This window comes from Anopheles merus, chromosome 3R (assembly GCF_017562075.2).
Source record: "Anopheles merus strain MAF chromosome 3R, AmerM5.1, whole genome shotgun sequence".
In the NCBI taxonomy this organism is placed as follows: domain Eukaryota; kingdom Metazoa; phylum Arthropoda; class Insecta; order Diptera; family Culicidae; genus Anopheles; species Anopheles merus.
Window position 1 is genome coordinate 37,318,302 of NC_054084.1, and position 24,659 is coordinate 37,342,960.

A 24,659-nucleotide genomic window follows, 5' to 3' on the forward strand; every position below is an offset into this window, starting at 1 on the left:
CATCACTCTGCTGCTTCTACTGCACACCATTTCTCCATTCGTGTGGCATAACGGCGCGCGTAGGATGTAACTAGATCCCATCGGGCTTGAGGGATGATATGGAATGGGGGAGAACTTGTAAAGCTACCAACAATTCTTTCTTTTATCCTTTCCCTTTACAATGTTGAACGCCTCGGCCGGATCACAAATCGCATTGGACAAGGGGGGAGAGAAGAGCTTAACGAGACAATAAGATAATAAGGTGAAGGTAGAAGAACCCTTTTTCCATAGAAATGCAAAACGGTCACCGCCGAAACCGTAGGCCGCACGGAGAGAAGACCCCATACCCCGCCCAAAACGTAGCACCAAACATTGCGTGATGTGTATGTATGCTATGTTCGTTCTTTCTTTTTCCTTTTACGACTTTAAATTCATCAAGAGATCGAAAGATCGGCCACCATAAATTATCTTGTCGACGACTTTCCACTGCCACCGCCCACGAGAAAGCGCGCATCTCGGACGCCCGTTATATGTTGTTGCCGTTATGCCCCCACAGCGTGCTGTTTTGTAGAAGACCAATACTTTTCATATCATTCCTGACTCTGCTGGAAGAAAGAGAGGCGATGGTCGAAAAGGATGCTTCGGGGGGCGAAGTCAAGCGGGGTTTCAATCAAACAACAGCCTTCAAGCCTTAAATCCTACGCATTAGCTGAGTTATGTTTCACATTTTTCCTTGACAGCCAGCCGCCGCAGAAAATGGTTCAATTTAAGAAAGGAGCTCTGTTTGTGTGAAAGAAAAAATTGTTTTCAAAAGCAATTTCTTCATTGTGTACATTACAAAGTTTTACCATCAACAATTTTCATAGTTTGTAACGATAAATGGGAAAACATTTACAAATTCACCATTGAGACCAGCAGGCCAAAAACATGATGTTATGGCCGTGATTCTACAAATCCCACACAGGCTCAAATTTACGACTTCCCCAAACTAATGAAACAAGAGCTACACACAAAAGCAAAACTAACATTACAGATGGATGTTCTCTCATCTCAAATCTACTAGCGCATATAGAGTGCCGAGCGTCAAAAGCCCATGGTTTGCCGGTTTTTGCAGAAATAATATCAACACAGTACAGTAAAACAACAACAACCACGACCGAGGGGGGGAGAGTACAACAAAACCTGCGATGAGATGCCGATAATAAAATTGCTGCCATAAGAGCTGCTGGCTGGCGGGGTCGATGGAAACCCAACGGCACAACCAGATGACGGGAACGGAATGCTACACCAAGCGGAGAGTGCCCCGGGAGCCCGCGGCTGGGCATGGGGGAGTTAGAAAGAGGTAGACTGTAGAATGAATTCTCTCATCCAGAACGCGAAAGCAAAAGGCCATTAAACCGTCCGTGCCACGTGGACCGCGGACCCGCGCACGGGAATCTATATAAATAATCAACAACGCCCGCTAATACGCACACACACACACACACACACTTATATACACGACCTCCGAAAACTCGCGCATCTAACCACCAACCAACCCCCTGACAACAATGTGGTACACGGGGCGCGGAAATTACCGTAGCGAAAATGGCCGCATACGCGTTTCGGTGTAATATGTGTGTGGCATGAACGGGGGCAAATTTTCCACCACAAATGTACGCTCAACAACAGTGCACAAGAAACTCTTTCGCTTCGACACTTCGTTCCTCGCCAGAGCTGGCAGCTCTATGGAGCTGTAATGGAAGGAAATATCTATTAGCCATTGGCCCGTACCTACACACACACGAGCCCGCCTAGAACATTCCCTCTCCGGAAGGCTATTCGAGGTCCGGGGCCCGTAAAGCCGGAAGTCCAAAAAGATGTTTCCAGCCAGATAAAATAGAAACATACAACGAGACTGCTGCTACCACTACAACTGTACCCCCGTGTGCGTGTGTGTGGTGAGGTAGAAAACAAAACAAAGAAAGAAAACACACAATCCGCACCCAAAGCCTATCTGCCTAGCGGGTAGAGCATTATGAGGCTTTGTTGGCTGATGCGATAGGATACATCCAAACACCCCAAACCAAAAAGAACCCATAGGGTAACCCAATCGCTGGTCAGCAGTGGTGTATCGACACAGCGCAACAGCTCTATTGGCTTTCAACAGCTTGCTCAATCCGGAACCCAGAACTTTGTGGCCCGGAGTTCACATTGCGCTCTGCTACGATGACATGGGTCCTGCTGGTGCTGGTGCCTTTTCCCCGTTTCGAACCTATCTCGCCTATTCCGATCGACGATAGGCGAGAGCATCAGCCTTTCCTCTCGGTGCTCCGTTTTTCTCGCAGCGAGGAACCCCTCGGTGCCGATGCTACACTTTGACCTAATGTTACACAAATAAATTGTCAGTCTCCAGTTGCTCCCACGCGCCGCCTAACTGCATTGGGCCTCCGTAAACAAACAACTGGGATCGCTGCGGAATGTTTACATGTCTTCGTCGTACGTATCTGTCTGGGAGGGTTAGGAGATCCTTCTCGACTGGAACTAATAAATACTCCCTTGAACCCAAGGCACACAGCACGTGATGTGTGTTTACAGAGTTTCCTTTTGCGCTACACGTCGTGGGGTGTATTTAGATAGGAATTAAATCAAGCAGAAGATTTAAGTACTTCCCGGAAGGCAAAAAGATCAGTCCATGAGTTGAACTTCCTATGGATATTGCTTACAAAAAGATGCCCATTTCTAAAATATCTCACATTGGATATCCTACAAATGATGACCAGAATCAAGAGATGGGTAATTCAGATTCTTATTCATGAAACTGAGTTAATTTTCGAAGTCATTCATTTGAAACCTCAATCTTGAGATTATTGAAGCTTCAATAGTTTAAAATTCTGCAAATATTTGAATGATTCTTCAAACATTCTTAGAACTGTAAAGATTTATTCATTTGTTGAGTCATGATTAACCAAGAGTCATGTATCACTAAATATTCATCCACCTACTTCCAATGATGACAAGGACGATCCAATGATGCTTGAAAATGATTCAAAATACACGAGACTGAGAAACTGAGAACTGAGAATCCATTCAGGCGGCACAGTTTCTCAATATGTCAAAAGTTAGAGATGTATCCTTAGATATACAATATTCCAAAACGATTCATGAATCTTCAAAGATTCATGAATTCTTTGAAAATTCATATAAATCTTTTGAGATTCACGAATCCTTCCAGTTTTTATTATCCTTAGAGATTAGATCCGAAATTCAATTCAAATGTGAATCTATCAATCTCTAAAGATTCGTTACACTCATCACTGAAGATTCATATGAATGAATCTTTACGAAGAATTCATGAAGCACACCACTACTAGAATCTATCTCCTCGTAAATTCGTTCCAGCTCATTACCATGCGGTGACAGTATTAAAATGGAACATTCTGCTGTAGACTCTAATGTAGCACCCCGTCTGACATCTAGTTTCGTAAACAATCGCAACTCTCAACAACAACAACAAGCAGCAACAACAAAAAAGCCTCCAAAAGATAGATCTTACCACCCCTCACACACGCGCGACGAATGCGCACGTAGTGTGACCTTCAACACAGGCCGGGCCCAAACTGGTTCAACAGAGATAAACCCTTTTAAAACACTGATGGACGCACCAGCCGACAGCCACGGACAGTGATGGGGGAACGACGGAAAAACTACGCATCACAGACCCTCACAGAGAGGCAAGGAGAGGAGAAGGTCCAACAAACAAACAGCCACCACCGTGTGTACGTTTTACTGATGATACAAAAAAGAAGAAACAACCTACTAATCGCGTACGCCTGCAAAACCCTCCGAAACACATTCTAGCACTTTCGCTATCGACAGGCGCGTAAAACTCCGCATTCCACAGCGAACGACATTCCGACATTGGGCCCATGAATAATGATTGGACGTGATTGTGTGTTTCTGTGATTATTTTTTTTTTACATTTCCAGCCACCACCCTCGTATACACACACCTTTGGTGCCAGAGCACACTTCAACCACTTGAAGAGTGCGTCGTCTTCCCATTCCCCCGTATTCTTGGGGCGCTAATACACAAATCAACCAACTTCCAACCGGATCACACACATTCGCGTCTTGGCATGCGGAGGCCGTTGTCTTCCCCATAGCAATGTCCGTAGAAATCGCACGAAAAAACCTTGCAAACATCTCACTGTGTTTTCTTCGTCGGAGACTCCTCAGTCCAACACAGTATTGATAGTGCTTTATTCAAATTGAAGCGTCCGAACAAAGGGTGAAATATTTGCTATTTGTCGCGCACCATACTGTCTCGGTGGATTGATTTTGTTGTGCGGCGCGAATTGCGTGCCAGGAGGAGAGGAGTGTGTAATGAAAGACTCTCCACCGATCGGCTTTTGTTGTTGAGGCGCGCGTGGAGCCTCTTGCGTACTTGCCTTTTTCGTGCGCCGTTGCGGTTTGTCATTCCGTGCCGACAATGATGCATCATGAATGGCGAAGAGACGAGGATGAGGCTTGTCGATGTTGGTCGACGCCCAGTAGTTGACATTGAATGAGTGGACGATTGTACGTCTACTACACGTCTCTCCCGCGACTCGCGCGCCCGCACGTAATACGATATTAGCCGATAGCAGCAGCTTGGCTATGCAAATCGCGACACTTCAGGAAAGACTAAAAAAACGTTCCCCTCCCCGTCCCGAGTGCGTGTATATTTGATCCTGTTCCGCCGGGGGAGAGGCGAAAAGAGTTGCTGAGCGGACAAGAACACAGACGCGCGAGAAGATTGATTGGGGGGTGTAAGACGACGACGACGACGACGGCAGGTTCTGTAACCTTGACTTCAGCCAGCCGCCCTCCTGCGCGTTACGATCCTTTGTCTGGCGTCGAATTCGCACTGCCAATGTGTCATGTACGGGGTGAGACACGCCTTTCTGTAAAGTTTTGCACCAGCGTGAAGGCAGGCAGCGAAATTGAACGGCGTTAGGCAAACAGTACACTCTCCTCCTCAGATTTGACTTCAATATCAAGTGTCCGGCGCGCTGTTGATCTTTCCAACTGACGGGCCCAATGGAGAGTGTATCCGCGATGTGCATGATGCAGTATTTAGGTATTTTGTTTGTTTATATTTCACTGCAAAGCCCCTACAGATGCATCACACAAAATCCCTATCTATCCATTCCCCTATTACAATCAGACAACGTTTTACTTCTGTCAACGGTCGTACCCCGTAATGAAACAATGCCAAATAGAGACCTTCTCTCTGGCGAGAAGTACCAGCGACAGAAGCCACTTTCTATTCATCTTGAAAAATATAACCACACACTAAAGGTAAAGATGCTACTCCACAACAAAGTGCTCTCACTAACCGTTACACAATTGAATTAAGTAGTGCACAGAGCCAAGAGACGCGCCGGATGGGCTCACAACAAAAGGAGGCACAGCTTTCATAGTACACTCGCACACACCGGAGCCGGCCGCCGGGGGCAATGTTTAGAAGCGTCAGCCGACACAGCATTAACGATGTTGAAGTTGCTGCTGCACTCAACCCCTCCTCAATCCACCCAACTGTCCCCCTTCGTGTTGTCTTCGCATTTGCGCCTTACTGTGCTGTGCCTTTCTGCGCCCTGGAGCAGCTGCAGGGGCCAGAAGTGGAGTGTTAAAAGCGTTTATCTTTTCATCATCATCATCATCATCATCACCATTCGGCGTCGCGTGTGTTCCGGGAGGGTCCGGCATAAGTTGGACCAACAAGCGAGGAGTCCTCAGTACTACCGGTGTGTACCATAGATAAGTGTAATGCTTATTTTCTTGCGAGCCAGCTGCTGTATGGCAGATTTCTTCCCACGCAAAGCGCGAGAGAGAAAGATAAATTTTACCGACAACATACGGAGAAAGAGGAAGGAGAGCTCAACCCGTTTTCATCCTGTCCGGCTCTTTGCAACGCGCATTGGCAAAACAGAATAGGGAAGCTGTTTTAAAAGACCGGCCTGCCGGACGAAATGCAGGCAAAGGCGACCAATGTGTACATATATATATATTCGTATTTCTTCCATGTTCAGTGAGCATAAAATTGGCGTAATTTTGCTTGCTGCCCCCTACGGCTCCACACAAACAGGTTCCGGTGGAGAGCAAAATTGAATTCTGAACAATCACTCATCGGCTCAGTCAGACAGAGACCCATTACTGTTTAAGTGGTGCTCAAGTTTGTCGATTTTTCCAAACATTTAGGTTTTAAAGTATGTTACAATTTATCTTCTTTGTACATAATCATCTGAGATATGCATTTTGAAGCAACTGGAGATATTTTATGCTCTTAGACATGTTATCGTTCTAAGCTAGTAGTATGAGGTATTAACCTATTCAATGTGAGAATAAATGTCGGAATCAGAATCAGCTCCGGAATCAAAATCGACCTGGGAATCGCAATTTGCTCCAGAAAAGGAATCAGAATCGACTCCAGAATTGGAATTAGCTCCAAAATGAGAATAAGTTCTTAATGATAACGCCTATTTTTATGAAGATACCGAAACTGGCTGCAATTTTAAAGCCGATTACGATTCCGGAGCCGATTCTGGAATGGATTCCGGGAACTGATTCCGAACGTACTATCCGGAATCGGTTCCAGAAAACGTCGGAGCTAGCCGGAATCGGTTCCAGAAAACTTCGGAGCTAGCCGGAATCAATTCCGACGAAAACTTCATTTTTCCCATCAATATTCAAGACGCATTGCCAATTTCGATCAAAAGGACTTTTGTACCATTTGCTGGTAGAAACCATACATTGAATAAACCCTAAAATCCTTAAAACAATTTTCTCGTAAAGCAGTTTCAGTTTGAAGCATTTGGAAGCAAGCGTCACAAACTACATTTCTCTTTCGTGGGGCAAAGAACAGTACTGCACATGTTCACAACACAATACATTGATAAGCATAAAAAACAAGACCCGAGCCCCACTGTACACTTTCTCCCGAACAATGTTTCTTTTATTGTAAACGATGATGGTGGTAGGAATTTCCCATGATCGTCATTTACGGCAAGAAAAAACCATTCATCTGCATCATCCCTTCTGTACACTCGTCTTGTGATGTTCCGTTGGATGTGTTTTACAATCCTAATTTGATTGTTTTTTGCTATAAAGTGGTCACAAACATACATCTTGTGAAATTGAAACATTTCTTCGCCATACCAATGATGCATCGTAACGCGTACACATACCCCTCGATTGTACTTCTCATTTGTTTATTTCCCCCGTAACATTATCCATATAGCTCTCCCTCTGCCCCAGCAAATCTAAACCTATATCCCACCACAATAGCAAAAACAAAACAGTTCGTTCGGTGGGGAGGTAGGAATGCCTCAGGGGCGCAGTATACACACTTTGTCTCTTGCGTACAATGGTTGTAGAGGCTGGGACACTAAGCAATCCACGTACAAAAATATAAAAAATGCTGATTAATAAAACAAACCCCCGCGGGTACGCGACCAGTGAAACAGGCACAGCATTTCTTTGATACGCTCTTTTTATCAAAACGCCTTTGCCCACACAAGCGCCCATAGGACGCGCGCTGCGGATATGCCGGCAACGAGGATCGAACTGAGCCGCGCATGTTGTTAGCGCTTCAGCCAAGTGTATCGTGTTTAAGACAAACCAAAAAAAAAACACACCACCACCAGTAATTCCACAGAATGGATACCGATCTTTACACACAAAACCGCCCCGTAAGAAAGTGGAATGTTTGAGCACAAAAAAGTAAACTGTTTCATGGATATGGCGCGGTCCTCCGCCAGTGAGATTTCGCTCACAACTGTGCAAGATGAAGAAAGCTACCCTCACCCCTCTTCCGTTTGGGTAGGGGGGAAAAAGGAGGAGGCACTGCATACAAGCGGGGTGGCAAAATGGCATAAACAAAACATTTGCCAACGCAGCCCAGCCCGGCCCGGCCCGCCCAGGCGAATCAAACACAATTATGTTGAAATTGTGCGTTTCAGTTCACGATTTCCCCTCAGTCGTCAGGCACACACGACGCTTCCCTCCTACACCCTTGGCCCTCGGCTGCCGCTTGTCCGTTTGCGATAGAGAGAAGCGTAATTTCCAAAACGGATATTTGCAAGCCGTACATGACTTATAATTACTCCACGGGGACGGTGGACGGGGCTTTTCAAAACATGAGAAGCGCGCGCTTAAAGTGTGTGCTCAGTTTGCTCGGGCAAAAATGACCGATTTAAGTGCTCCACGACCTTCCCCTGTTGTTGTGTGTTGTTCCCGTTGCTGCGTGTCATGTCAACGGGCCAGTGATATGATGGACAGAGGAAGACACACACACATACGACGTTTGTAGTGCAAGCAGAAGGCTATCAAGGTGCATGTGCATCGCAGTTAAATGTGTGCACGCGTAAGATGATACGACGCTGGAGAAGTAGTGGAGCGGGTTTGACATGCCATGCCAAGCGGAAAAGTTTGCCCAAAATCAAGTCGTGTGTATCATGTTCCGTGATGCCGGGGTGTGGGTTCACTTCCACTTCCCTTTTATTTCGTCACTGGCGCAAAGGGAATTTAATTTTTCCTTCACAATCACTGCTAACGAGAGGGTTGTGTGCCAGGCAAATGGTCTAACTTGGATATTTTCCCTAAAAAAAAGACGGAAATATTAAACCCATAAAAACCCCCAGATTAATCAAGGTGGATCCCATCCGACCATTGACCTGACATGTGAAAGGATTCATTTATGTTGTTTCATGTCGTTTTTTTTCCTGGACATCCCAAAAGTTTTAGCAATCACGCCCACCCATCATATCGCTGCTCCCTTGGAGATTACACCTCATGAAATACCCGGTCATTATTCCGAACAAACCCACCCACCCACGCACAAAAGAAAGAAGACCAGTTTGATCGGGTTGTGGCACAAAAAGGGCACACTCCCTCCTAGCGTCGGTGGGTGTGGGATGAGAGTCGCTTCCTTCACAGCATTTTAATGTTTTCGCTCTTAAATGATTTTACTTACTTTTAAAATATTACGGCCACACTTTCCGGAGCCTTGCACTCTTCGCGACGTGTCCCAGAGGAAGGTGTGCGAAACGACTACACAACACTTCCACTACTTGGTGCAGGAGCGGGGGCTTGGCGGCGAACGATTTGCCAACTTCACACCTTCCTTTTTTCGCGAGTAAATGTGTTTGCTTTCTGAATCACCCTCTCTCCCGGCGTGCGTTTGTGTCACGACGAAGCAACAACACTTCTTCACTACGATTGTTGATGCAGCAGACGGGGATGATCACACACGCCACACACTTTCTTCACATGCACTTCTCCAAATCACACGCACACACGCACGCACACTTTCGATTGTGCGCTACCTTCTGGATGCTAACAAATACGCAAATACGAAACACTCGCACGCACTGTGTGTATTTTTGTAAAGAAAAGCGCACTTGCAAAACGAGCACTTGGCACACTCGATTTAATTGCTGCCAGGGGAAGAAAGAGAACAAAGAATGTGTTTGGGTGAAAGAACGCTTTTGAAGGGGAAGGGAAATAAGGGGGAAGGCCACAGCAACAAAACTGGATTCAAATTTCCTTTGCCACACGACTTGCGTTTTTGGAGAGCTAGCGAGAGATGGACAGTAGCAAACTTGTTGTAGCACCAAAACACATTCCTTCTTTGCTGTGTGTGTCCTTTCTCTTTGCTTCATTGACTACAAAAAAGTTTCGATGTGATCCATATCTTACAACCACGCTTGTGTCCCTGTCGCGTGAAGATTTTCCTTTCTCCCTTTTTTTTCGCGACCAAGCCCAATCTTCCCAATCCCAACCCCCAAGCCAGCAAAAGCAAATGCAGCAAAGATCTTCGCGCTTGTCTTCTTGCCGATGAAGAAGGGGACAAAACAAAGAAATGGTGGAAAAAGAAGAACTTTTTCGGCCGGACGTCGCCGGCCCAACCGTAAGCACACATCATATACAAGACCTTCTCTGTCCCTCTCTTTCGGGGTGTGTATGCTGCTTGATGCTGCACTTCCCTTTTCGCCGTTATTCGCCCGTTGAAGCCAGATTTTATTGCAAAAACTGCTTCTTCTCGCATCGCTTCCCATCATCTTTGCGCCTTTCGCCGTCTTTGCGTTCGTTCGTTTTAGAGGTTGTTAGGTCGCGGTTTTTTTTTTCTTCTGCTGCTTCCATGCGAACCACCCATGGGAGTGTGTGCTGACCATCCTCTATCGGTTGCCTGTTTTGCTCGGCCGAGACTCTATATAGTCGATTGAAGGGTGTGTGCGCATTGCAATAACCCCTCCAAACCACACCATATTCCCTGCTGCTCCCCTGTCCACTGTCGCTGGATCTCTGGAGGGAACCTCAACCTCCTGCTGCTGCTGCTGCTGCCGCCATGCCATTGCCATCCCAGTATTATCTCTTCATTGAAGCATCATTCCCGTCTATTGCCTGTGCGCCAACGAAGCGAATGAAGCGAATGAAGGTTGAAAATTATGTGTGGGGAAAAGGAGATGTGTTTTGTTGCCGGCAGTTGTTCCCTAGGGTGCGTGTGCCGCCTCTCCTCGTATCTCGGCGTATCCTGTCTCCTCCTTCAGCCGGGTGAGGTTCCGGGTGTGTGCGAGACACGCACGCGCGCACATACACAGGGTGTCCACCACACACACACACGCACAGATTTGCACGCAAAACCGACCAGAGCACATACACCCCGAAAGGGTTAAAAACGTGGGCAGAAAAGAGAATCTTGTACAGGGAGGACACTGGACGGGGTAGACATAAACCGGTGGCGGTAGGGCTAAACGCACCAACGGAGGCAAGAAGACAACGCCGTGCGCTTCCTGCCGTGGACCAAAGCGATAAGATTCGCGAACTGGCGGCAGCAGCAGCAGCAGCAACTCGCGAATGAATGGCTTAATGACAAGCACATTACGGGGTGTGTGTGTATGAGCGTGTCTTAACGAAGGAAAAGGAAGGTTTTTGCAGAACATAAGACAACGTCCGTGCCTCGTCCGGTCGTTGCTCAAGAACGGAGCGAAGCGAAGGTATGGCTAGATCTTGGACCATGTCTTCTCTTCGAACCCACGTTGCCCGCGGGGTACACAGCCCGGCAAAACTAGTTCTGAGGCGCATTAACTCTTCCTGCTTTATTTTATGCTTAAGCCTGCACCCTTTTAGGAGAGGCGAAGTAAAAGAGGAAGAAGAAGAATGCGACGCTAATCCTGCTTGCACGCGCTGAAGAACAGGTAGCACAGAAAGCGTTCTTCCACCAAAACCAAGATCAACCTGGTTTCTTGGTCCCTGCTGCCTTTGAAAAAAAAATGTACCCGGCTTGTCTTGCTGTACCGATTTTCTGAGGACCGTTGTTCATCCATCTGTAGAGTGACCTCTATATTCATAAAACTCAAACTATCAACCCATTCATTCCGCGTATGCAATTTGATCGGGTTGGGCATGCAGGGGGCAGCAGCAGCAGCAACAACAACGAAAAAATCACCCACCGATGCGGTTTTTGGACGAAGAAGCGTTACAAAGCAGGGAAGCGCGGAGTAGGCAACCATCACCTAATGTTCCTATGGCGAAAAAAACCCAAAAAAAAACGGTGCAAATGAGCGTAAAGCCTCACATGCCAAGTCGAGTGGAGAAAATTCAAATCGACAGCAGCTCACCACATGGCACGGGACGGCGGCGGGAGGGGGCAATATATCATAGAAAAAAAGCAACGGTCAAAAATTGAACACTGACCCCGTTTGATGGTTGTGGTGGTAAAAGGAGCAAGAGTCGATCGTGTGCTGGAAGGGGCGGAGAGGGGAGCTGCTGCTCCCAAAAACCGTGCAGAGTTTACCACCACCACCATCATCATGATGGTTATGATTAGAAAGGGGAGTCGAGGGTGGATTGGGGGAAGCACGCATTAGTCGTTTCGGGAGGAAGAAGGAGCGCAAGCTGCCATACCAAGACAGGGAATTCATTTTCTTACCCCCGTCCGGGAAAATTAACCTCCACACATCTAACCCCCATCTCCCAGTACGATCCACTGAATATAGGAGCAGAGAGGATGGAAAAGCTGGATGCTGGAGAGAGAGCGAGAGAGAGCGAGAGAATTTCGGGGCCAGCGCTAGGAAAATGTGCCAGCACTGGCGCTTTCCTGTTGAGAAGATCAGGGATGAGTTTTCCGTTTGCATGGATCAGGCGCGTCGTGTGAGCGTCCCCTACCCGATGGAGGGAGCGAGAGAACAAAGCGCACCATTTCTGCACACGGGGGGAGGGGGGGGGGGATACATCCCCTAAACACAGCTTCCTCCTCCGCAAAGTGTATCGGCGAGGGTTCATTGTCTTACACTTTTGTGCACTTTCATTTCTCCTTGCAGCACGCACACACAACTCTCTGCTCTACGTCCTGTGGATTTGCAACACGAGTAACATGTCCGTGGTTTGTTTTTCACACACACAGCAGAGCACGCAGGTTTGCAAATTTTCACAACCATCCATATATCGAAGTGAGCCTTGAATCGCAGGGGACGAGAGATGATCCTGAACAAGGCGATGCCCCACGGCACACACACATACACGTACATTGGCACATCTAGCAGTATGTTCACTGGCCAGCCATCACCACTGAGCATCCTCTTCTTTGATTTTTTTTTTCTAATTTTGTGCACTCCATTTAGCTTTGGTTTTTTGTTTTTTTTTTAATTCCATTTAAATGTTACACACACACACATGACACAAACACACAGCAATTGCCAGGGGCACTTTGTTCACAGCAGTGTCAAACGATGGGCGCGCGCACACACACACGTACATTGTGCTTCTTTTTAGATTTGGTTTAAAATCAACCCCCGGCGAACAAGATGAAAATATGGCCGATCTTCACTGCAAACAATCAATTTCGCTCCCCCTTTGTGTGTGTGAGCTCTTTTCCAAAAGGGAATGAAAGGATGCCCCCACCCAACCACAAGCCCATCCAACAAGAGTGGTGGAAAAACGAACACATGAAACGGCACAACACCACACTCTACACCAACCAAAACCAAGCAGATCTTCAAAAAATCGCAGGCTTCGAACCGAGAAACTCACTGGGAAAATTAAACGCCTCTTCACAGCACGAACGTCCAACACGGAATGAGAGTGCCGCCCGACGAAAGAGAGAAGAGAAGCTGCCCGAAACGCGCGTTCCCGAAAGGGATAAGCGACAGCAAAAGCAGAGCGATACAGCAACGCGCACACACATAGAAACACTGCGCGCGGCCCCGTTAGGAAAGAGAGAAAGAGAGAAGGAGCGATACAGCAAAGCGACGAGCAAGAGCAAGCAAACCGCAGGGCAAAGAAGGGAAAGGGCAATAGAGCGTTCTCTCTCGCTTCTTTGTTCGTGTGCAACACAAAGCAAACGCGCTGAGAGAAACTCGGCACGCATACAATCGCATAATCGCTCCTTCACCTGTGCACATTTAACGCATCTACACACACACACATACATACGACCCGTTGTTCTGTGGCTGCATTTAGACGGGAGAAAACTAACACAACAACAAAACAACTAACACCACGCACATATCCGTCACATCCTGCACAAGTGTGATAGAAAGAGAGAGCGAGATACAATGAAAACTGGAACCTCCGGGGCTGGAATAGACGTACACCTCGGGTGCTGGTTCTACTGGAATGTGTCAGAGTGAAATGCCACGATATGCCCAGCAACCGGGTAAAATCGGGCGTCCTGCTGCCGCTGTTGTTGAAGGGCTGTGCTGACTTGATGCAAAAGTTAAACCTAAAGAAATCGGCATACAATTTGCCTGCTCGAATGGGGATGATGTTGTGGTACCGGCGGTGAGTCATATTTTTTCTCCGCAAACACGATCAAGTGCCCCCCGAATGGTTTGATGGCCCGCCGTTTGTGTCTATAGATGTTGCGGCTTCTACAAATACCAGATGAATCATCAATGGATTTCGCATGGCTCCGTAAAGCGGGAACTGGAATGAGGAAGAAGGGTCTGTTTCACAACAGCACGGCACACAAAGTTACATGTTTGCCCCTTCTACCGGATGCCCTCTCTGTCTCTTTAAATTGCAATGTGGGTTAAATGCATGGTGCGGAAATAAGATCACCGACTCAGGGAGTTCTGAGTTCCCAAGTTAATGGATTTAGAAGTCGACTGAAAACCTGACGCCACTCGGAGCTACATATTCTTGGTTTCTCTCTTTGTCACATTCCGAAATCACGCGCTGCTCACGCTATCAGAGTTACGAGATTCCAACGTATCAACCGCTAAGACGTGTGTCTACCACAATAATGCTCGGCACCCAATAATTTTGATAATGCGACTCATGCTCGTCACACAATCTAATCCTGCATTTCGTGCTCTTCTCAGATCTACGAAAGTCTGTAGAGCCTGGAGGCGCATCAATTCGTACACTAAAAAGCACAAACTCGCTCGCTCTAATGTCTCATGATGCAAGCATAGCATCTCGCACACACGCGCACAGTCGTTACGTTAGGTCAAAACGTGGTGCCTAACTGATGTCCGACTTCACAGTCAGTCCCTCTAATCCCCAGACACTCACACACAAATACACGTGGTGATACGGAATCAAAAACCACCAGAAAGCAATCAGCAGCAAGAGGAACGCGAACTCCACCGGGACCCTACCCCACCAGCACAGCGCACTTCAGCGTTTAAAATTCCCAATTTCCACAAACCTCCGTTATAAGCGGTACGTTTATCTCTGTGCGTCCGTGTGAGCGCGCGTGCATGCCTCAGTCGACCCGGCACTCCAATGACCGGAATATTGAAGACACCAGAGGAACACCGATAGAAGATCGGCCAAGCGCGAACTGATTGGCTGGCCTCTTGTTATTTGGCCATCACATCCCTTCCTCCTGCCGCTAACGCTGTTCTTCGGGGGAGTCGTCTACTCCAACCGACAACAAGAACACGGGCAAGACGGACGAGGGCACAACGACGTCGCTCAGTGCCTCAGAGGTTCACAATAATCTTGTGGCAGGCGTTTAGATTCGAGACCTAAAGCCCCATTAGAAGGGTGGAGGTGGTGGAACTACAGTCACTATAACAATAATACCTCCAACCGGGCGGCACTGCTATCCATTCTTGAGCGCCCTTCTAGGCTCCGAGGCATCCGAGTAGACAGACACAGACAAGCCACGTTCCGTCTGTTTCTTTCTTTTACCACTCGATTTAAAGCATAATGACCTACAAAAAAAGCCACAACGACGGCATAGCAACATCTAACCGAAGCAGAACGAATTTTGGAGAAGATGGAGACGTGAAAACTGCACTCGACTTCATCCATGTACCAATGCAATCGCGTATGCAGCTCTGATCATCTTAAGTGTGTTTAGGCACCATCTCTAATCCTTCAACTTTCGTTGTGTGCTTCGCCAATTCTGCGGATTTACCCTGCACCGACCCGAACACATATCTCTAGAGTCCGCCGCCCGGGCAGCAAAACAAGGCAAGGAGTTCAGCGCACAAAGGCTGAATGCGACTAACGCGAAAATCACTGTAGCATAAGATGTGTCTCCCCCCTATAAAGACAACCCCCCGGGGAGCTCATGCTCCGGTAGCATACATTTGACTGCAGCCACCAATTCCGCTAAGTGTACCGCCACCGGGTTCCTCCGCCAAAAAAACCAGCTGTGATTGAGCAGAGGTTGGCAGCCACAGTGGTTCACCGTCAGCAACCGCTAGTCCCGTTCACCGACAGAGAAAGACAGAGAGAGGCAGTGCGAACTGTATGGGAATGTGGGGACATATGAGCAACGTGAAGTAGTTTAATCGATACTTTTTTAGATTTACCACTCAACACAAACATTGTTACACTATCCAATGATTGTACTTTAAAGCTATGAATTAAAATTAATACAAGTATTCTAAAAACGCATCATTTATAAAAAAAGGTTATGGTCACTGCTTCTACACACACCCCGTGAAAAGTTTTCTATTCCTATTGTTTGATTAACCGATCCACATTGGTGGGCTAAATATTCCAAAAATATCCTTCAATATTTAACCCCGTTTCACACATTACTACAATTGGCATTAACCAATCGTTTAGAAGTCGTGCCCGTTCACTTTATTATATCGTTTTTGAGTAAACAAGTAAATAATTTTGAGGTGCTATAGAATATTCCTCAACTGTAAGTAAACATTTAACGGCCAACTAAAATTCTAATGCCTTTCTAAACATTGTTCAATTGTCACTAAACATTTGATTTCCTCAATATTAACATACGTTTATATTATCCGGATTCGTTTCTTCGATGTTCTTTTTGTTGCAATTAATTTAATTGAAACGAGATTTTAATTGATTTTGTACTTATTTAAAAATCAGTGAGTAATGTTGAAGGTATCGAGATGAACTATTGGCAAATAAACCGTAACCAACTTTGTAAATAAAGACACAAAAAAGCCTAAACTCAATACAGCAAACGTATCAAAGTCTACTAATTACGATAAATTACGAAGTTCAGATAGGCATCAGTATTTCAGTTAGACGTCAAATGTCAAATTACTTATAGTTGAACAATGTTCAAAAGCAGCCTAACATAGTTTATTTGGTCTCGAAAATGGTATAAGTGGACAAATACAACACCATAGCCTCATCAAGCGCTAGTTGTGAAAAGAAGCGGGCCTTTTTTGTCCAAAGTGAAGCATTTCTATATTTTTGGTCACATCTCTTGCTTTCTTGAGACAAATCGTTTTTCAATATTTACCTTATAATATTCACACTTATTTGGCGCAATTAAAGCTCAATTTTGAAGTGAAAAAATGACACATTCTTGCATCCATTACAAGCAGACACCCATGTAGCCCCGTGTTCCCCTAAATGCAACGCAGAACGTGCGCTGTGTTTGAGGTGGCGCTTTGAAAGATAAAAGCGACATAATACAGCATGGCACCAGGATGGCAAGGCATTGTAAACATGTTTATAATACATTTAAAATATCCCAAAAATACGATTTATAAACATTGGCGAGGTGCTCGAACCGCATTACGCAATTGGATACGCGATAGCATTATTATCAAAGCCAAATATAGCTTACACAAATTAAATTGTATATTTATTAGCTTTTATTAGTATGCTTGCCAGGGCCGAGAGACAACAAGTGTGTTTGTGCGTCTTTAAATGATGAAACAAACGGCGAAGGAAGCAGATGATGCTTTCAAAGCATGAATAATGCAAGCAACACAGAGACACTTGCCTATTTTAAACGCTTCAGAAACGATGCGTTCGAGAAACGACCAGATACGAACATGAGAAGTGTTGCTGCTGCTGCTGCTGGTGGTTATGCAAAACAGATCGGATCGATCCTAACAAGCGGACGCTCTGTAGCTGCTGCTAGCAGGACAAATCTACCGGATGGAATGTGTTTCTTTTTCTCCTCCTCCGAGACGGCACAATCATTTGGTGAACAAGGAATTTTAGCAATTCCCCAACAGTCTTGTCTCTTCCGGACCAAAGCCCGTCCCAGTAAAGCTGGCGTTTAGGGGAGCTTTAAGTGTCTCACCAAAGGACCAAATCTGTGGATTGGTTGTTTGCTATTCCTTCATCTCGAACACTTTGCGATAAGTATTCAAATCTCTGCCTCGTTGAAACCAGTTGTCGACGACTAGAGATAGCGTTTGGTTTACAATCGCAACAAGATAACGCACATCCTCGAGTGCTCCTTCGGTGGGTTTTTCCGGTGTGTGTGTGTGTCTTTAGGCCCTTGTCCCGGATATTGAGTCATAACGGGAGAGCTTACCGATTAGGATACGAGAGAAATACCGAACCTTGTGGCCCATGACAACAGGCAACGACGACGAGGATAATCATTACGGCTCTTTAAGACCCGTTGTTGCCTACTACTGGCAGAGATGAGAGTCACCGTAATGTTACCTATTCACGTTACATCTGCAAAAAAATACAAGCAAACATGCTTACACCAGCCAGTGCCAGGCAGGCAGACAGGTACGCATTGCCTCCCCGAATTGGCAGACACCATGGAACAAGTCCATAAAATAATCAAAACACGTCATCAGCAGGGGGCTTCGGATAACGGATGGACGGACCCACGGACACAAAACGGAAGGAAGAACGCGATAACACACGCGTCTAATGCTTCGAGACTTTCGTGGCCAAAGCCAAAGGGAACTACCAATCAGCGGAAGACACTGTAGGGGGAAAACCAAACAAACACGTGAAAACATGAATTTCAAGAATGCAGCCACAGCAGAACCGGGAGATAGGCATGCAATGTCCTTCTCGGCGACAAATTTCAAGCTGTGCTTGGGTATTTTTTTTAGACAGACACGCAGATTTTAGGTTTGGTTTGGACAAAACTGGGAGCAGATAGAGCTGCCGCGAGTGGAATTTTTAAATGCATTCCTGCATCATGTTTCCTTCCCATTGACAGTACAACTCTCGTGGAGACCAAGATATTAATATAGCATGAAAAAAGAGGAACGAAACAACTCTTTAGGATATATAGTTTCTCTAAATTACATAAACAACAGCAGGTAGAAGAAGGGAAGCCTTCAAGAAGGAGACGATCATCGTCACAGTGTCCTCAGAAGCAAGGGATACATACATAGTGCGCGAAAGCCATAAATTAATACCCATTTGAAAGCGAATGGCATATCATTTTACTTCCAAAAATACACATAAGCCTCATTTGTGAATTTTCTCCCTCCGTGGGTTGTGTGCAACATTCTGGTCTTAAAAATTGTGCCCACCAATTAGCCATATACCGCTCTATCCCTACTACCCACGGCTTAATTTAGTTTCATTGAGAAGAATTAGACTACCACGACCACCGCACCACCATCAGACGAATAAAACGATCGAACGCGAAGAACGAAAGCATAAAAACCGTACCATCCAGCTTCCACACAGCTTCTCCTCCTTCGCCACATCCTTTATGTTTCGGGGGAGAGTTGGTGCGTTGGTTGGAGTTGGAGTTGGTGGTCCAAGGTTATTGCATTAATACGCGACGGTTTTGCTCTGTGCAAGGACCAATCCAACCGTGGAGACCGTGCTGTTACATATGCAATGCAGCGCTCACACCAGTAGCAACACCAGCACCTCACAGCACCACGATTTAGTCACCATGCAGGGCGTCAGTATAGGATGCAAAAAAAAAAGAAGAGCGCACGATGACATTCGTAACAATTCTGAATAACAATAGGCGCTAAATTTACACAACCACACAGCGCGCGCTTCCCACCGAATGCTGTTCCCCGGGCATTTCGGATTAACAGCATTAAATTGAAATAACAACAAAGAGGCATTATCTGCAAACCGTCCGAATGTTGGTCCCCCGGGACGCTTAATTCTGCGCTTAGAATGTGGCCACAAACTGAAAACGCTTCGACAAGCATTTGGTTATGACCAAACAGACTGTGTTGTTTGTTTTACATTCTACTGCTTGAGCAATTTGGGTAAGTTTTGGACTTTTAACGCAGAGCTTGCTTGTAAAGCGCAGCGAATGTATGCCTATAGAAATCTAAACACATGCACTGGATCTTGATTGTATCACATGTGAAGTAAACTTTGTTTCATGTCACAGATTTTGGGGTTTAAATATTTTTTACAGGATGTTCCTAACAAGAAATATATTTAAAACAATCGCAAGAAGTTCAAATGTCTGAAAATGTATTTTCGTATGGGCCTTGGAGATTGGCCAACACTCAAAAATTGAAATCACTGCCCTACAGCAAAATAAAGCACAACGTGTCACGTGGTATAAGATCCAGAAATGGAGAATAAACAACTGAAAGCATGAAGTTGGAACTTCTAAATATGTGATTCTCTGGTAGTTGTGTTATTCCAATCGATTGCTCAAAAACGGTCGTACGTTCGCTGTTATTTGAAAACCTTTAAATTCCAAGTTAAAGCCTAGACATGGAACTCACTAAAGAAGCAATATGTCCGAATGAATTTTCGTTTCTGGATCCAAACGTCGTCAACCGTACAGGGCTAGACAAGTTATAAGTATCATCATACAACATCAATTTTACTGTTGAATGTCAATTCAACTTTGGTTGCCTTGTATCATCTTTGATATAAAACATAAATACTGTCTTAGAAAAAGCATAATAAAATTTCAATATCATAAAAATCTCGCTAAGTTAGATACATTTGGATCAACAAATCTGAATGCGCAGAATTAAAACTTTAAAAAATCAATTTCACAACAACCATTCAATGAATAGCAATAATTCTACTACAGTCATACATTAAAAACAGTGACGTTTTTTAAACAACTCTCCACTTTAAGCACCGTTAGAGAAATTACTCGAGAATAAACTGCCAAACCAAGCGAATAATCACGAGATAACACGGAACACGGAAGAAGAAAGCACAGCAACACACCACCACAAAGGTAAATTTTTCCAACAACGAAATAATGTCACGCAACGAACACGCAGCAATTGCCGCCCAAAACGCTCCAACATCCCCCTCTTCGAACAAAAACGCTGCGTGCGGAAAACATATGCCAAACAAAGCTCGGTCGAAATAATAGTGGCCGCCGAGGCGTGTGAACGCGCGAGGTAGGGGGATGGCGGATAGAGCCATCCGACGATAGTGGGACCTAAAAATTTGGTCAACCAATGAAATCATTAGAATATCGTACCTTAAAAAGTGACCGGGCCGACTAAATACTACCGGCCCGGGGGACCGCGGGGAGTGGGAGAGATAATAGACATTCCGTTCTGCGTAAACTACCCCTTCGGGCGACGGTCCGAGCAGAAGAATTTCAAACCCATCACAGACCGTCGTCATCCATGCACGACTACTTCTCCAACCGCGCAAGCAACACGCCGTCTCTCTACGGTCTTTAGCCGAGCGCTTAGAACAAAAGCCGCAACATAAATGGACGGGCGCGACGACCCCCACCACCGTTGGACGGAAAAATGCTCTGCTCCCTCTCCCTTCCGTCTTGGGATTGAACCACGAAGGGCGGGCGGCGGGTCTGTGCTCGCGCGCGCACCAATCTCCATGCCGAATTTAATTAATTTAAGTCACGCAACAATCTTGGCTCATTTGTCATTTCATGCATGCGTCCCCGTCCTGCTCTTTCCAAAATGCTTTTCTCGCAGCGGTTATCAAACTGCGCATACACACACACACACCAGGGAAGGTAAGGCCGTACCTCCTTCCTCTCCCCGGCGGTACTATAGATTGTCAATCTGGTGCTATTTCAGATTGCCCTGCTGCTCCAGAGAAAATGGCACCGAAAGATGGGGTCAGACATGGCGGCTTTTTAAGGCTCTTTCGAAGTAGAAACCGCCCACAAACCCTTACGGTACACCACCACATTCTAGCGCACAGAAGAAGGTCTATAATTTGTCGTTTCCCTTTTGGTTTCGACAGCGAGCAGCAACAACATGTTTTCAATTGTTGCGAAGCGAGTAAAAGCCCATTTTTTCCACCCAAACATGCATTATAATTAGTATTATTTAGCAGCAACCAGCATGTGTACGCCATGGGCTTTAAATATCAATTTAAACTGCTAAAACTTAGTGTAGCGTTAAACCAGACACACAGACACGATGTTTAGGGCGGCTGGGGTTTCGAAATCTACTCATTGTTTGCGCACGACAGCAAATAAACTTACAAAAAGGGGGGGGGGTTCGTCTTTTTCTGTCAATGACTAACGTAGACGACGAGCTCGGCTCGGTATACAGCACACAAAGGAAAAAAAACAGCTCTGTTTAAATTCAAATACAAATACGCTTGCAGCAGCAGAGAAATGTATTCTCTTTGATACTTTTCAGCAGGTTCAATCGAGAATATTGTGTCCATATGGGAAGGTAGTGTTAATAAAATGTGAACCATTAGAAAGGTAATTATTAATACCTTAAAGGAGACTTAAACCAAGGACTCATCATCACCTCAAATCAATCTGCAATAACTATTATCCCGTTGATGTATTGCTCGTATCTTCTGGTTCACATCTACGATACGGAACAACACACAAAACGTTACCGCTGGCGTTACGATTTATCATCACTTGCAATGCTAATGAATCAACAGAAGAAAAAAATCCACGACCCCTTCCAAAAAAACCACAAACGAACAAAAACGGGGGAATACAGCCCTAAGGTTCTAACCTACAAAACAGCATGACGAACACAAAACACCCATACACCCAAGTAAACCCCGAATGAAAAAAAAAACGTGACGCCGTCCATACTTCAGGCATATCAAGGGCCGCCCTACTCGTCATTTTAAGCCGACCGTATCAATATCCTCCTAAACCTTCCCACCGGCTGGGGCTCGCGTAGAGTGAATGGAAAAGGCAAACTCGTTCAAGCACTCTTGCTCGAGGGCAAAGTATCCTTCTTTCCCCCTCTCTCTATGCGTCGCTACACGTCGGAGCACTTTAAAGAACCGTCGGAAGGTCGGGAAGAACGGGAAGGACGACAACGGCGGCACAGCAAATGGAAATTTAGCCAGCCCACGCGAAATCCAATAAATGAATCAAAGGATATATAGAAAAACAATCCATCCCAATGGTGGTGGTGCGGCGTCTGAATCACCAATGCCGAGGGGGGTGGTTTTGAGTCCCTTCGGGCAAATTCGCATCCGGTACGGCGGTGAAACACCCAACGACGGGTGGGTTTGTGTGACAGGTCCGAGACGACGCTGGGTGACTGCTACTACTACTACTACTACTACAACTACACACCTTCGACCAAAATGTCCCGAGAAGAGGTGTTCTTTTTGCGTCCAACCTGTGTACAAGGGGACGTACATAAAGGGGGACACCAAATAGGGACTCGAAGCCACAGACCAAGTGAGCGCGCGTGTGTTGGAAATGGAAGGAAATACGAGAAAGAAAAAAAACATAGCGCGGCAACAGACTTGTTCTGACGTAAAAATGACGACAAAAAATGTAACTCGACCCGCTTTACACCTCTCCACTCTCACACATACACACACGCACAATCGTTCACCTTCCCTAAATCTTCCCCACCATCGCTAGTGTTCCACACGGACGACTTACAACCGGGCGAGTGCCGGCAGCTGGACGTGTGCGTGTGCGTTAGTGTCTCACTCGACTTTATCCCATAAATTTGCCAGCAGCCCCACCACACAAGCGCTGTTGTGCCGGTGTGTATCCTGCGGTCATCCTTTGCCTGTTTCTTGCGGAGCTATAGCACACCAGCAGCGAGGGTTATTCCAAAGACAGCAAATTGCAGGATCGACTCGACTGTTAACTCGGTTAAGCGAGAGGGATACACGTATGGCATAGTTTGCGCAAAACTGTGCCATTCTATGCAATTTAAATGATGTAGGATACGTGGACGTGTACCCCCCCAGCGCGCATGTGGTGTCGTTAACTTTGGCTGTAAACCGTCATAAAACAACCAGTTAGGTAGAGCGCGGATACATGGAATATTTGGTATATTGACCGGAAGTGATGTACTCAGTAATAACACACAAACCAAAGAAAAGACTGCCGGCTAGGTTGTCGTCTGATTTTATAGTCCTCGATTTACGAGTGTGACACGTTTAAAGGTATCAGAATCAATAATTTAATCGCTCGGATTGCGTATCCGTTGCTCATGCACTTTCTCTCAAAACACGTTCAGCATTTTGTTTGTGTAACATTGAAGTTAAGATATTTGGGCTTTTCACGATACTAGGCACCTTTTTTCTATGAATTTTGACAGTTGGTGACTGAAATCATGTCAACACTGCATACAAAACCAAACACAAAACTAGCCTGCGATATTCAGTCTAGATTATTTCAGCCTCAAATTTGGAATTAGATTCGAGTACCTGTTCGAAAAAATGGCCAAACAAGAAGGTGTTTACATTTATCCCAAGGTGCATTAAAGAGATCAAGTGGTATAATCTATAATCAAAGTGTACCAGACGGTCTCATAGCCTGTTTTTATAACCAAATTTTAATGTCCTTCTTTTGACAGGATGGGTGAAAACTTTTGCTCAAACAGGCTCTCTGGTAACTTGTCGAATTAACACTCTTAAAATCTTCATTCAGAAGCAGAAGCGGTAAAAATCAACCTTCTAAATGTATACACCTTGGGATCTGCCCAGCTCTACATTATACTCTCTTTGATAGCTGCTCGAACACTGCTATACAATGCAAACAGCTGATATTTCAGCCTACGATCTTAAAAAGAAAAGGGGCTCATTAACAGATGTAATGCCATGTAACCAGCAGCTCCAGGTATTGAGTCTACAGCTACAACCGAATAATCGAAAGAACTCCCAAGGAGCTAATAAAGCATCTATAAACCATAGAAGAAACAACAATAGCATTGCAGCTTCAATTTTGTGAGCTAGTTTTTTTTATAATATTATTTCAGGTTTGACTGACCTTGTAACAAAACTTGTTAGTGTATGTCTGGTGTCGTGGGTGATTTATTATTTGATATGGTCTATCATGCGTAGTACGACTTAACAACATGCCCGTCATGGGTTCAAGCCCTGAATAGACCGTGCCCCCATACGTAGGACTAACTATTCTGCAATAGTAACAATAAGTCACTTAAAGCCAAGCTCACTTCACTAGTAGGTACAAAGGCAGGCCTTGACCGACAACGGTTGTTGTGCCAAAGAAGAAGATCGTATGTAGTGTTGGGTTTCATAAATCTTTCGTTGAGATTCATTCCTATGAATCTTAAGTGATGAGTGATTCGAATCTCGAGTCGAATCTTCAAAGATTCACGA

At 45.6% G+C, this 24,659-nt stretch overlaps 1 protein-coding gene across 7 annotated transcripts in view; it reads right to left on the reverse strand.

Annotated features, from left to right (window-relative positions):
• The window catches only part of LOC121597767 (flocculation protein FLO11-like), a 68,265-nt gene that overhangs the window by 32,691 nt on the left and 10,915 nt on the right, over positions 1–24,659 (reverse strand). For 4 of the 7 annotated variants that reach the window (XM_041923878.1, XM_041923877.1, XM_041923871.1 and 1 more), the window contains exons 1-2: positions 13,032–13,137; positions 8,974–9,436 (exon numbers count right to left, since the gene is read on the reverse strand). The exons of 1 other annotated variant lie outside the window; for it this stretch is intronic. The gene's annotated coding sequence lies outside the window, so the exon portion shown is untranslated. Of the gene's footprint in view, positions 1–8,973; positions 9,437–12,979; positions 13,138–24,659 lie in introns of those variants that run through there. 2 more of the 7 variants (XM_041923875.1, XM_041923874.1) reach the window with 2 other exon arrangements.